The following is a 15,185-nucleotide window of genomic DNA, read 5'->3' on the forward strand; positions in this document are numbered from 1 at the left end:
CCGAACATCCGTAATTCAGTAAGGTGGATGTGCTGTCCCATACGCATAAAAACCCATTCAATGGAGAATCTGCTTTGTGGCCATATAACCATATGACCCTCCTGTTAAGAACAAACACTTATCCACATTTCACAATTCAAATACATTACTCCAATGAAAAATTGATAAATATTAGTGATAACGGTATGAATCAAAAGAAGCATCTAGAAAAGAAAGAAGTCTTTCCTAATTAACTCCAATAGTCAGAATGCTGAGAATGGTGGCTCCCATCCAACAAAATCACACTCGATGGTAGATCTATCATAGCAGTCGTAAAACCGAATCTCCCTGCTGAGAGGGAACAAACATGTACCACAATTTGTGCAGCACATTGATTATATTTAGTGACCATTGGAATAAGATTTTTAAAAATATAAAGCAAATGATGGAGATACCTAAACAAGAAGATTTATCACATTCTGAACATCCGTTATTCAGTAAGGTGTATGTGGTGTCCCATATGCACAAAAAAATCATTGAATGGAGAATCGGCTTTGTGGCCATACCACCAGATGACCCTGCTGTAAAGAACAGACACTTAACCACATTTTACGATTCAAATACATTACCCCACTGTGAAATTGATGAATATAAGAGATAATACCATCAATCAAAGGAAGCACCTAGCAAAAGAAAGAAGTCTTTCCTAATAACTCCAGTAGTCAGAATGCTGGGAGTAGTGGTTCCCATCCAACAAAATCACACTCAATGGTAGAACAAAGATACCAGTCAGGAATGGAGAATCTCCATGCTGAGAGGGTAGAAACATGAACCACAATTTGAGCAGCACATTGATTATATTTAGTGACCATTGGAATAAGATTTTTAAAAATATAAAGCAAATGAAGGAGATACCTAAACAAGAAGATATATTACATTCCTAACATCCATTATTCAGTAAGGTGTATGTGGTGTCCCATATGCACATAACCCCATTCAATGCAGAAACTGCTATGTGGCCATACAACAAGATGATCCTGCTGTAAAGAACAAACACTTAACCACATTTCACAATTCAAATCCACTACTCCACTGTGAAATTGTTGAATATAAGTGATAACGGTATCATTCAAAAGAAGCACTTAGCAAAAGAAAGAAGTCTTTCCTGATAACTCCAGTAGTCAGAATGCTGGGAGTGGTGGGTCCCATTGACCAAAATCACACTCGATGGTAGAATAAATATAGCAGTCATCAAACAGAATCTCCCTGCTGAGAGGGATCAAACATGTACCACAATTTGTGCAGCACATTGATTATTTTAAGTGACCATTGGAATAAGATTTTTAAAAATATAAAGCAAATGTAGAATATACCTAAACAAGAAGATTTATCACATTCCCAACATCCGCTATTCACTACGGTGCATGTGAAATCCCATATGCACAAAAAACCCATTGAATGGAGAATCTGCTTTGTGGGCATACAAACACATGACCCTGCTGTAAGAAACAAACATTTAACCACATTTCACGTTTCAAATACATTAATCCTCTGTGAAATTGATTAATATAAGTGATAACGGTTTCAATCAAAAGAAGCATCTAGCAAAAGAAAGAAGTCTTTCCTAATAACTCCAATAGTCAGAATGCTGGGAGTGGTGGATCCCATCCAACAAAATCGCACTCGATGGTAGAACAAACATAGCAGTCATCAAACGGAATCTCCCTGCTGAGAGGGATCAAACATGTACCACAATTTGTACAGCACATTGATTATTTTTAGTGACCATTGGAATAAGATTTTTAAAAATATAAAGCAAATGTAGAATATACCTAAACAAGAAGATTTATCACATTCCCAACATCCGCTATTCACTACGGTGCATGTGAAATCCCATATGCACAAAAAACCCATTGAATGGAGAATCTGCTTTGTGGGCATACTACCAGACGACCCTGCTGTAAAGAAAAACAATTAACTACATTTCACGACACACATATATTACTCCACTGTGAAATTGATGAATATAAGTAATATTCCGGAGGTAAAATAGTCCCCCATTCGGATCTCCAGGCGGGGACTACTCAGGAGGACGTCGTTATCAGGAGAAAGAAAACTGACATTCTACGGATGGGACCGTGTAATGTCAGATCCCTTAATCGGGCAGGTAGGTTAGAAAATTTAAAAAAGGAAATGGATAGGTTAAAGTTGGATATAGTGGGAATTAGTGAAGTTTGGTGGCAGGAGGAACAAGACGTTTGGTCAGGTGATTACAGGGTTATAAATACAAAATCAAATAGGGGTAATGCAGGAGTAGGTTTAATAATGAATAAAAAAAATAGGAGTGCGGGTCGGATTGCACAGAGCATAACTTAATCGTAGCTAACACTTGGTTCAAGAATCATAAAAGAAGGTTTATACCTGGAAGAATCCTGGAGATACTAAAAGGTATCAGATAGATTACATAATAGTAAGACAGAGATTTAGGAACCAGGTTTTAAATTGTAAGACGTTTCCTGTGGCAGATGTGGATTCTGACCACAATCTATTGGTTATGAACTGCAGATTGAAACTGAAGAAACTGCAAAAAGGTGGGAATTTAAGGAGATGGGACCTGGATAAACTGAAAGAACCAGAGGTTGTAGAGAGTATCAGGGAGAGCATAAGGGAACAATTGACAGGAATGGGGGAAAGAAGTACAGTAGAAGAAGAATGGGTAGCTCTGAGGGATGAAGTAGTGAAGGCAGCAGACGATCAAGTAGGTCAAAAGACGAGGACTAATAGAAATCCTTGGGTAACAGAAGAAATATTGAATTTAATTGATGAAAGGAGAAAATATAAAAATGCAGTAAATGAAGCAGGCAAAAAGGAATACAAACGTCTCAAAAATGAGATCGACAGGAAGTGCAAAATGGCTAAGCAGGGATGGCTAGAGGACAAATGTAAGGACGTAGAGGCTTGTCTCACTAGGGGTAAGATAGATACTGCCTACAGGAAAATTAATGAGACCTTTGGAGAGAAGAGAACCACTTGTATGAATATCAAGAGCTCACATGGCAACCCAGTTCTAAGCAAAGGGAAGGCAGAAAGGTGGAAGGAGTATATAGAGGGTTTATACAAGGGCGATGTACTTGAGGACAATATTAAGGAAATGGAAGAGGACGTAGATGAAGACGAAATGGGATATAAGATACTGCGTGAAGAGTTTGACAGAGCACTGAAAGACCTGAGTCGAAACAAGGCCCCGGGAATAGACAACATTCCATTAGAACTACTGATGGCCTCGGGAGAGCCAGTCATGACAAAACTCTACCATCTGGTGAGCACGATGTATGAGACAGGCGTATTACCCTCAGACTTCAAGAAGAATATAATAATTCCAATCCCAAAGAAATCAGGTGTTGACAGATGTGAATATTACCGAACTATCAGTTTGATAAGTCACGGATGCAAAATACTAACGCGAATTCTTTACAGAAGAATGGAAAACCTGGTAGAAGCCGACCTCGGGGAAGATCAGTTTGGATTCCGTAGAAATGTTGGAACACGTGAGGCAATACTGACCTTACGACTTATCTTAGAAGAAAGATTAAGAAAAGGCAAACCTACGTTTCTAGCATTTGTAGCCTTAGAGAAAGCTTTCGACAATGTTAACTGGAATACTCTCTTTCAAATTCTGAAGGTGGCAGGGGTAAAATACAGGGAGCGAGAGGCTATTTACAATTTGTACAGAAACCAGATGGCAGTTATAAGAGTCGAGGGGCATGAAAGGGAAGCAGTGGTTGGGAAAGGAGTGATACAGGGTTGTAGCCTCTCCCCGATGTTATTCAACCTGTATATACAGCAAGCAGGAAAGGAAACAAAAGAAAAATTCAGAGTAGGTATTAAAATTCATGGAGAAGAAGTAAAAACTTTGAGGTTTGCCGATGACATTGTAATTCTGTCTGAGACAGCAAAGGACTTGGAAGAGCAGTTGAACGGAATGGACAGTGTCTTGAAAGGAGGATATAAGATGAACATCAACAAAAGCAAAACGAGGATAATGGAATGTAGTCAAATTAAGTCGGGTGATGCTGAGGGAATTAGATTAGGAAATGAGACACTTAAAGTAGTAAAGGAGTTTTGCTATTTAGGGAGTAAAATAACCGATCATTGTCGAAGTAGAGAGGATATAAAACGCAGACTGGCAATGGCAAGGAAAGCGTTTCTGAAGAAGAGAAATTTGTTAACATCGAGTATAGATTTAAGTGTCAGGAAGTAGTTTCTGAAAGTAATTGTATGGAGTGTAGTCATGTATGGAAGTGAAACATAGGCAATAACTAGTTTGGACAAGAAGACAATAGAAGCATCCGAAATGTGGTGCTACAGAAGAATGCTGAAGATAAGGTGGGTAGATCACGTAACTAATGAGGAGGTATTGAATAGGATTGGGGAGAAGAGGAGTTTGTGGCACAACTTGACTAGAAGAAGGGATCGGTTGGTAGGACATGTTTTGAGGCATCAAGGGATCACAAATTTAGCATTGGAGGGCACCGTGGAGGGTAAAAATCGTAGAGGGAGACCAAGAGATGAATACACTAAGCAGATTCAGAAGGATGTAGGTTGCAGTAGGTACTGGGAGATGAAGAATCTTGCACAGGATAGAGTAGCATGGAAAGCTGCATCAAACCAGTCTCAGGACTGAAGACCACAACAACAACAACAACAAGTGATTACGGTATCAATCAAAAGAAGCACCTTGAAAAAGAAAGAAGTCTTTCCTAATAACTCCAATAGTCAGAATGCTGGGAGTGGAGGTTCCCATCCAACAAAATCACACTCAATGGTAGAACAAACATAGCAGTCATCAAACGGAATCTCCCTGCTGAGAGGGAACAAACATGTACCACAGTTTTTGCAGCACATTGATTAATATTAGTGACCATTGGAATAAGATTTTGCATAATATAAAGCAAATGAAGGAGATACCTAAACCAGAAGATTTATCACATTCTGAACATCCGTTATTCAGTAAGGTGTATGTGGTGTCCCACATGCACAAAAAATCATTGAATGGAGAATCGGCTTTTTGGCCATACAAACAGATGACCCTGCTGTAAAGAACAAACACTTAACCACATTTCACGATTCAAATACATTTCTCCACTGTGAAATTGATGAATATAAGTGATAACGGTATCAATCAAAAGAAGCACCTACCACAAGAAAGAAGTCTTTCCTAATAACTCCAATAGTCAGAATGCTGCGAAAGGTGGTTCCCATCCAACAAAATCACACTCGATGGTAGAACAAACATAGCAGTCATCAAACGGAATCTCCCTGCTGAGAGGGATCAAACATGTACCACAATTTGTACAGCACATTGATTATTTTTAGTGACCATTGGAATAAGATTTTTAAAAATATAAAGCAAATGAAGGAGATGGCTAAACAAGAAGATATATTACATTCCGAACATCCGTTATTTAGTAAGGTGGATGTGGTGTCCCTTATGCATAAAAACCCTTTCAATGGAGAATCTGCTCTTGTGGCCATACAACCAGATGTCCCTGCTGTAAAGAACAAACACTTAACCACATTTCACAATTCAAATATGTTACCCCACTGTGAAATTGATGAATATAAGAGATAACAGCATCAATCAAAGGATGCCCCTACCAAAAGAAAGAATTCTTTCCTAATTACTCCAACAGTCAGATGCTGGGAGTGGTGGATCCCATGCAACAAAATCACACTCAATGGTAGAACAAACATAGCAGTCATCAAACGGAATCTCCCTGCTGTGCGGGAAGAAACATGTACCACTATTTGTGCAGCACATTGATTATTTTTAGTGACCATTGGAATAAGATTTTTAAAAATATAAAGCAAATGAGGGAGATACCTAAACAAGAAGATTTATCACATTCCCAACATCCGTTATTCACTAAGGTGCATGTGAAGTCCCATATGCACAAAAAACCCATTGAATGGAGAATCTGCTTTGTGGGCATACAACCAGATGACCCTGCTGTAAAGAAAAACAATTAAGTACATTTCACGACACACATACATTACTCCACAGTGAAATTGATGAATATAAGTGATATTCCGCAGGTAAAATAGTCCCCCATTCAGATCTCCGGGCGGGGACTACTCAGGAGGACGTCGTTATCAGGAGAAAGAAAACTGGCGTTCTACGGATCGGACCGTGGAATGTCAGATCCCTTAATCGGGCAGGTAGGTTAGAAAATTTAAAAAGGGAAATGGATAGGTTAAAGTTAGATATAGTGGGAATTAGTGAAGTTTGGTGGCAGGAGGAACAAGACGTTTGGTCAGGTGATTACAGGGTTATAAATACAAAATCAAATAGGGGTAATGCACGAGTAGGTTTAATAAAGAATAAGAAAATAGGAGTGCGGGTTAGCTACTACAGACAGCATAGTGAACGCATTATTGTGGCCAAGATAGACACAAAGCCCATGCCTACTACAGTAGTACAAGTTTATATGCCAACTAGCTCTGCAGATGATGAAGAAATAGATGAAATGTATGACGAGATAAAAGAAATTATTCAGGTAGTGAAGGGAGACGAAAATTAATTGTCATGGGTGACTGGAATTCGTCAGTAGGAAAAGGGAGAGAAGGCAACATAGTAGGTGAATATGGATTGGGGGGAAGGAATGAAAGAGGAAGCCGCCTTGTAGAATTTTGCACAGAGCATAACTTAATCATAGCTAACACTTGGTTCAAGAATCATAAAAGAAGGTTGTATACCTGGAAGAATCCTGGAGATACTAAAAGGTATCAGATAGATTATATAATGTTAAGACAGAGATTTAGGAACCAGGTTTTAAATTGTAAGACATTTCCTGGGGCAGATGTGGATTCTGACCACAATCTATTGGTTATGAACTGCAGATTGAAACTGAAGAAACTGCAAAAAGGTGGGATTTTAAGGAGATGGGACCTGGATAAACTGAAAGAACCAGAAGTAATAGAGAGTATCAGGGAGAGCATAAGGGAACAATTGACAGGAATGGGGGAAAGAAATACAGTAGAAGAAGAATGGGTAGCTCTGAGGGATGAAGTAGTGAAGGCAGCAGTCGATCAAGTAGGTCAAAAGACGAGGGCTAATAGAAATCCTTGGGTAACAGAAGAAATATTGAATTTAATTGATGAAAGGAGAAAATATAAAAATGCAGTAAATGAAGCAGGCAAAAAGGAATACAAACGTCTCAAAAATGAGATCGACAGGAAGTGCAAAATGGCTAAGCAGGGATGGCTAGAGGACAAATGTAAGGATGTAGAGGCTTGTCTCACTAGGGGTAAGATAGATACTGCCTACAGGAAAATTAATGAGACATTTGGAGAGAAGAGAACCACTTGTATGAATATCAAGAGCTCACATGGCAACCCAGTTCTAAGCAAAGAAGGGAAGGCAGAAAGGTGGAAGGAGTATATAGAGGGTTTATACAAGGGCAATGTACTTGAGGACAATATTATGGAAATGGAAGAGGACGTAGATGAAGACGAAATGGGAGATAAGATACTGCGTGAAGAGTTGACAGAGCACTGAAAGACCTGAGTCAAAACAAGGCCCCGGGAATAGACAACATTCCATTAGAACTACTGATGGCCTCTGGAGAGCCAGTCATGACAAAACTCTACCATCTGGTGAGCACGATGTATGAGACAGGCGTATTACCCTCAGACTTCAAGAAGAATATAATAATTCCAATCCCAAAGAAATCAGGTGTTGACAGATGTGAAAATTACCGAACTATCAGTTTGATAAGTCACGGATGCAAAATACTAACGCGAATTCTTTACAGAAGAATGGAAAACCTGGTAGAAGCCGACCTCGGGGAAGATCAGTTTGGATTCCGTAGAAATGTTGGAACACGTGAGGCAATACTGACCTTACGACTTATCTTAGAAGAAAGATTAAGAAAAGGCAAACCTACGTTTCTAGCATTTGTAGACTTAGAGAAAGCTTTCGACAATGTTAACTGGAATACTCTCTTTCAAATTCTGAAGGTGGCAGGGGTAAAATACACGGAGCGAAAGGCTATTTACAATTTGTACAGAAACCAGATGCCAGTTATAAGAGTCGAGGGGCATGAAAGGGAAGCAGTGGTTGGGAAAGGAGTGATACAGGGTTGTAGCCTCTCCCCGACATAATTCAACCTGTATATACAGCAAGCAGGAAAGGAAACAAAAGAAAAATTCGGAGTAGGTATTAAAATTCATGGAGAAGAAGTAAAAACTTTGAGGTTTGCCGATGACATTGTAATTCTGTCTGAAACAGCAAAGGACTTGGAAGAGCAGTTGAACGGAATGGAGAGTGTCTTGAAAGGAGGATATAAGATGAACACCAACAAAAGCAAAACGAGGATAATGGAATGTAGTCAAATTAAGTCGGGTGATGCTGAGGGAATTAGATTAGGAAATGAGACACTTAAAGTAGTAAAGGAGTTTTGCTATTTAGGGAGTAAAATAACCGATCATTGTCGAAGTAGAGAGGATATAAAACGCAGACTGGCGATGGCAAGGAAAGCGTTTCTGAAGAAGAGAAATTTGTTAACATCGAGTATAGATTTAAGTGTCATAAAGTCGTTTCTCAAAGTATTTGTATGGAGTGTAGCCATGTATGGAAGTGAAACATAGGCAATAACTAGTTTGGACAAGAAGACAATAGAAGCATCCGAAATGTGGTGCTACAGAAGAATGCTGAAGATAAGGTGGGTAGATCACGTAACTAATGAGGAGGTATTGAATAGGATTGGGGAGAAGAGGAGTTTGTGGCACAACTTGACTAGAAGAAGGGATCGGTTGGTAGGACATGTTTTGAGGCATCAAGGGATCACAAATTTAGCATTGGAGGGCACCGTGGAGGGTAAAAAACGTAGAGGGAGACCAAGAGATGAATACACTAAGCAGATTCAGAAGGATATAGGTTGCAGTAGGTACTGGGAGATGAAGAAGCTTGCACAGGATAGAGTAGCATGGAAAGCTGCATCAAACCAGTCTCAGGCCTGAAGACCACAACAACAACAACAAGTGATTACGGTATCAATCAAAAGAAGCACCTTGAAAAAGAAAGAAGCCTTTCCTAATAACTCCAATAGTAAGAATGCTGGGAGTGGTGGTTCCCATCCAACAAAGACACACTATATGGTAGAACAAACATAGCAGTCATCAAACGGAATCTCCCTGCTGATAAGGATCATACATGTACCACAATTTGTGCAGCACATTGATTATTTTTAGTGACCATTGGAATACGATTTTTAAAAATATAAACCGAATGAAGGAGATACCTAAACAAGAAGATATATCATATTCTGAACATTCATTATTCAGTATGGTGTATGTGGTGTCCCATATGCACAAAAAAAAAACCACTGAATGGAGAATCTGCTTTTTGGCCATACAAACAGATGACCCCGCTGTAAGGAACACATAATTAACCACATTTAACAATTCAAATACATTACTCCACTGTGAAATTGATGAATATAAGTGATAACGGTATCATTCAAGAGAAGCACCTAGCAAAAGAAAGAAGTCTTTCCTAATAACTCCAATAGTCAGACTGCTGGGAGTGGTGGTTCCCATCCAACAAAACCACACTCGATGGTAGATCAAACATAGCAGTCTAAAACGGAATCTCCCTGCTGAGAGGGAACAAACATGAACCACAATTTCTGCAGCACATTGATTTTTTTTTAGTGACAATTGGAATACGGTTTTTAAAAATATAAACCAAATGAAAGAGATACCTAAACAAAAAGATATATCACATTCTGAACATCCGTTATTCAGTAGGGTGCATGGGAAGGCCCATATGCACAAAAAAACCATACAATGGAGAATCTGCTTTGTGGCCATACAAATTAGATGACCCTGCTGTACAGAACAAACACTTAACCACATATGACGATTCAAAAACATTACTCCACTGAGAAATTGATGAATATTAGTGATAACGGTATCAATCAAAAGAAGCACCTTGAAAAAGAAAGAAGTCTTTCCTAATAACTCCAGTAGTCAGAATGCTGGGAGTGGTGGTCCCCATCCTACAAAATCACACTCAATGGTAGAACAACTATACCAGTCATTAATGGAGAATCTCCGTGCTGAGAGGGAAGAAACATCTACCACAATTTGAGCAGCACATTGATTATATCTAGTGACCATTGGAATAAGATTTTTAGAAATATAAAGCAAATGAAGGAGATACCTAAACAATAAGATATATTACATTCCGAACATCCGTTATTCAGTAAGGTGGATGTGGTGTCCCATATGCATAAAAACCTATTCAGGGGAGGATCTGCTTTGTGGCCATACAACCAGATGACCCTGCTGTAAAGAACAAACACTTAACCACATTTAGCAATTCAAAAACATTATTCCACTGAGAAATTGATGAATATTAGTGATAACGGTATCAATCAAAAGAAGCACCTTACAAAATAAAGAAGTCTTTCCTAATAACTCCAATAGTCAGAATGCTGGGAGTGATGGTTCCCACCAAACAAAATCACACTCGATGGTAGAACAAACATAGCAGTCATCAAACGGAATCTCCCTGCTGAGAGGGAACAAACATGTACCACAATTTGTGCAGCACATTGATTATTTTAAGTGACCATAGGAATAAGATTTTCAAAAATATAAAGCAAATGAAGGAGATACCAAAACAAGAAGATTTATGACAATCTGAACATCCGTTATTCAGTAAGGTGTATGTGGTGTCCCATATGCACAAAAAAAACATTGAATGGAGAATCTGCTTTTTGGCCATACAAACAGATGACCCTGCTGTAAGGAACACACAATTAACCACATTTAACAATTCAAATACATTACTCCACTGTGAAATTGATGAATATAAGTGATAACGGGATCAATCAAAAGACGCATCTAGCAAAAGAAAGATGTCTTTCCTAATATCTCCAGTAGTCAGAATGCTGGGAGTGGTGGTTCCCATCCTACAAAATCACACTCAATGGTAGAACAACGATACCGGTCATGAATGGAGAATCTCCCTGCTGAGAGGGAAGAAACATTTACTACAATTTGTGCAGCACATTGATTATATCTAGTGACCATTGGAATAAGATTTTTAGAAATATAAAGCAAATGAAGGAGATACCTAAACTATAAGATATATTACATTCCGAACATCCATTATTCAGTAAGGTGGATGTGGTGTCCCATATGCATAAAAACCCATTCAGGGGAGGATCTGCTTTGTGGCTATACAACCAGATGACCCTGCTGTAAAGAACAAACACTTAACCACATTTCACAATTCAAAAATGTTACTCCACTGAGAAATTGATGAATATTAGTGATAACGGTATCAATCAAAAGAAGCACGTAGCAAAAGAAAGAAGTCTTTCCTAATAACTCCAATAGTCAGAATGCTGGGAGTGGTGGTTCCCATTGACCAAAATCACACTCGATGGTAGAACAAACATAGCAGTCATCAAAAGATAAGATTTTTAAAAATATAAAGCAAATGAGGGAGATACCTAAACAAGAAGATTTATCACATTCTGAACATTCGTTATTCAGTATGGTGTAGGTGGTGTCGCATATGCATAAACAAACCATTGAATAGAAAATCTGCTTTGTGGCCATACAACCAGATGACCCTGCTGTAAAGAAAAACAATTAACTACATTTCACGACACAAATACATTACTCCACTGTGAAATTGATGAATATAAGTGATAACGGTATCAATCAAAAGAAGCACCTTGCAAAATAAAGAAGTCTTTCCTAATAACTCCAATAGTCAGAATGCTGGGAGTGATGGTTCCCATCAAACAAAATCACACTCGATGGTGGAACAAACATAGCAGTCATCAAACGGAATCTCCCTGCTGAGAGGGAACAAACATGTACCACAATTTGTGCAGCACATTGATTATTTTAAGTGACCATACGAATAAGATTTTCAAAAATATAAAGCAAATGAAGGAGATACCAAAACAAGAAGATTTATGACATTCTGAACATCCGTTATTCAGTAAGGTGTATGTGGTGTCCCATATGCACAAAAAAACAATTGAATGGAAAATCTGCTTTTTGGCCATATAAACAGATGGCCCTGCTGTAAGGAACAAACAATTAACCACATTTAACAAATCAAATACATTACTCCACTGTGAAATTGATGAATATAAGTGATAACGGGATCAATCAAAAGAAGCATCTAGCAAAAGACAGATGTCTTTCCTAATAACTCCAACAGTCAGACTGCTGGGAGTGGTGGTTCCCATCCAACAAAATCACACTCGTTGGTAGATCAAACATAGCAGTCATCAAACGGAATCTCCCTGCTGAGAGAGAGACAAACATGTACCGCAATTTGTGCAGCACATTGATTATATTAAGTGACCATTGGAACAAGATTTTTAAAAATATAAAGCAGATGCAGGAGTATAGATTTAAGTGTCAGGAAGTCGTTTCTGAAAGTATTTGTATGGAGTGTAGCCATGTATGGAAGTGAAACATAGGCAATAACTAGTTTGGACAAGAAGACAATAGAAGTATCCGAAATGTGGTGCTACAGAAAAATGCTGAAGATAAGGTGGGTTGATCAAATACTAATGAGGAGGTATTGAATAGGATTGGGGAGAAGAGGAGTTTGTGGCACAACTTGACTAGAAGAAGGGATCGGTTGGTAGGACATGTTTTGAGGCATCAAGGGATCACAAATTTAGCATTGGAGGGCACCGTGGAGGGTAAAAATCGTAGAGGGAGACCAAGCGATGAATACACTAAGCAGATTCAGAAGGATGTAGGTTGCAGTAGGTACTGGGAGATGAAGAAGCTTGCAGAGGATAGAGTAGCATGGAGAGCTGCATCAAACCAGTCTCAGACCACAACTACAACAACAAGTGATTACGGTATCAATCAAAAGAAGCACCTTGAAAAAGAAAGAAGCACCTAGCAAAAGAAAGAAGTCTTTCCTAATAACTCCAATAGTCAGAATGCTGGGAGTGGTGGTTCCCATCCAACAAAATCACACTCAATGGTAGAACAAACATAGCAGTCATCAAACGGAATCTCCCTGCTGAGAGGGAACAAACATGTACCACAGTTTTTGCAGCACATTGATTATTATTAGTGACCATTAGAATAAGATTTTGCATAATATAAAGCAAATGAAGGAGATACCTAAACCAGAAGATTTATCACATTCTGAACATCCGTTATTCAGTACTGTGAAATTGATGAATATAAGTGATAACGGTATCAATCAAAAGAAGCACCTACCAAAAGAAAGAAGTCTTTCCTAATAACTCCAATAGTCAGAATGCTGCGAAAGGTGGTTCCCATCCAACAAAATCACACTCGATAGTAGAACAAACATAGCAGTCATCAAACGGAATCTCCCAGCTGAGAGGGATCAAACATGTACCACAATTTGTACAGTACATTGATTATTTTTAGTGACCATTGGAATAAGATTTTTAAAAATATAAAGCAAATGAAGGAGATACCTAAACAAGAAGATTTATCACGTTCTGAACATCCGTTATTCAGGAAGGTGCATGTGAAGTCCCATATGCACAAAAAAATCGTTGAATGGAGAATCTGCTTTGTGGCCATACAACCAGATGACCCTGCTGTAAAGAACAAACACTTAACCACGTATCACAATTCAAATACATTACTCCACTGTGAAATTGATGAATATAAGTGATAACGGTATCATTCAAAAGAAGCACCTAGCAAAAGAAAGAAGTCTTTCCTAATAACTCCAATAGTCAGAATGCTGGGAGTGGTGGATCCCATCCTACAAAATCACACTCGATGGTAGAACAAACATAGCAGTCATCAAACGGAATCTCCCTGCTGAGAGGGATCAAACATGTACCACAATTTGTACAGCACATTGATTATTTTTAGTGACCATTGGAATAAGATTTTTAAAAATATAAAGCAAATGAAGGAGATGGCTAAACAAGAAGTTATATTACATTCCTAACATCCACTATTCAGTAAGGTGGATGTGGTGTCCCATATGCACAAAAACCCATTCAATGCAGTAACTGCTTTTTGGCCATACAACAAGATGATCCAGCTGTAAAGAACAAACACTTAACCACATTTCACAATTCAAATACATTACTCCACTGTGAAATTGATGAATATTAGTGATAACAGTATCATTCAAAAGAAGCACCTAGCAAAAGAAAGAATTCTTTCCTAATAACTACAATAGTCAAAATGCTGGGAGTGGTGGTTCCCATCCAACAAAATCACACTCGATGGTAGAACAAACATAGCAGTCATCAAACGGAATCTCCCTGCTGAGAGGGATCAAACATGTACCACAATTTGTGCAGCACATTGATTATATTTAGTGACCGTTGGAATAAGATTTTTAAAAATATAAAGCAAATGAAGGAGATACCTAAACGAGAAGATATATTACATTCCTAACATCCACTATTCAGTAAGGTGGATGTGGTGTCCCATATGCACAAAAACCCATTCAATGCAGTAACTGCTTTTTGGCCATACAACAAGATGATCCAGCTGTAAAGAACAAACACTTAACCACATTTCACAATTCAAATACATTACTCCACTGTGAAATTGATGAATATTAGTGATAACAGTATCATTCAAAAGAAGCACCTAGCAAAAGAAAGAATTCTTTCCTAATAACTACAATAGTCAAAATGCTGGGAGTGGTGGTTCCCATCCAACAAAATCACACTCGATGGTAGAACAAACATAGCAGTCATCAAACGGAATCTCCCTGCTGAGAGGGATCAAACATGTACCACAATTTGTACAGCACATTGATTATTTTTAGTGACCATTGGAATAAGATTTTTAAAAATATAAAGCAAATGAGGGAGATACCTAAACAAGACGATTTATCACATTCCCAACATCCGTTATTCACTAAGGTGCATGTGAAGTCCCATATGCACAAAAAACCCATTGAATGGAGAATCTGCTTTGTGGGCATACAACCAGATGACCCTGCTGTAAAGAAAAACAATTAAGTACATTTCACGACACACATACATTACTCCACTGTGAAATTGATGAATATAAGTGATATTCCGCAGGTAAAATAGTCCCCCATTCAGATCTCCGGGCGGGGACTACTCAGGAGGACGTCGTTATCAGGAGAAAGAAAACTGGCGTTCTACGGATCGGACCGTGGAATGTCAGATCCCTTA

The sequence above is a fragment of the Schistocerca cancellata genome, chromosome 11, assembly GCF_023864275.1.
Source record: "Schistocerca cancellata isolate TAMUIC-IGC-003103 chromosome 11, iqSchCanc2.1, whole genome shotgun sequence".
Taxonomy (NCBI): Eukaryota; Metazoa; Arthropoda; class Insecta; order Orthoptera; family Acrididae; genus Schistocerca; species Schistocerca cancellata.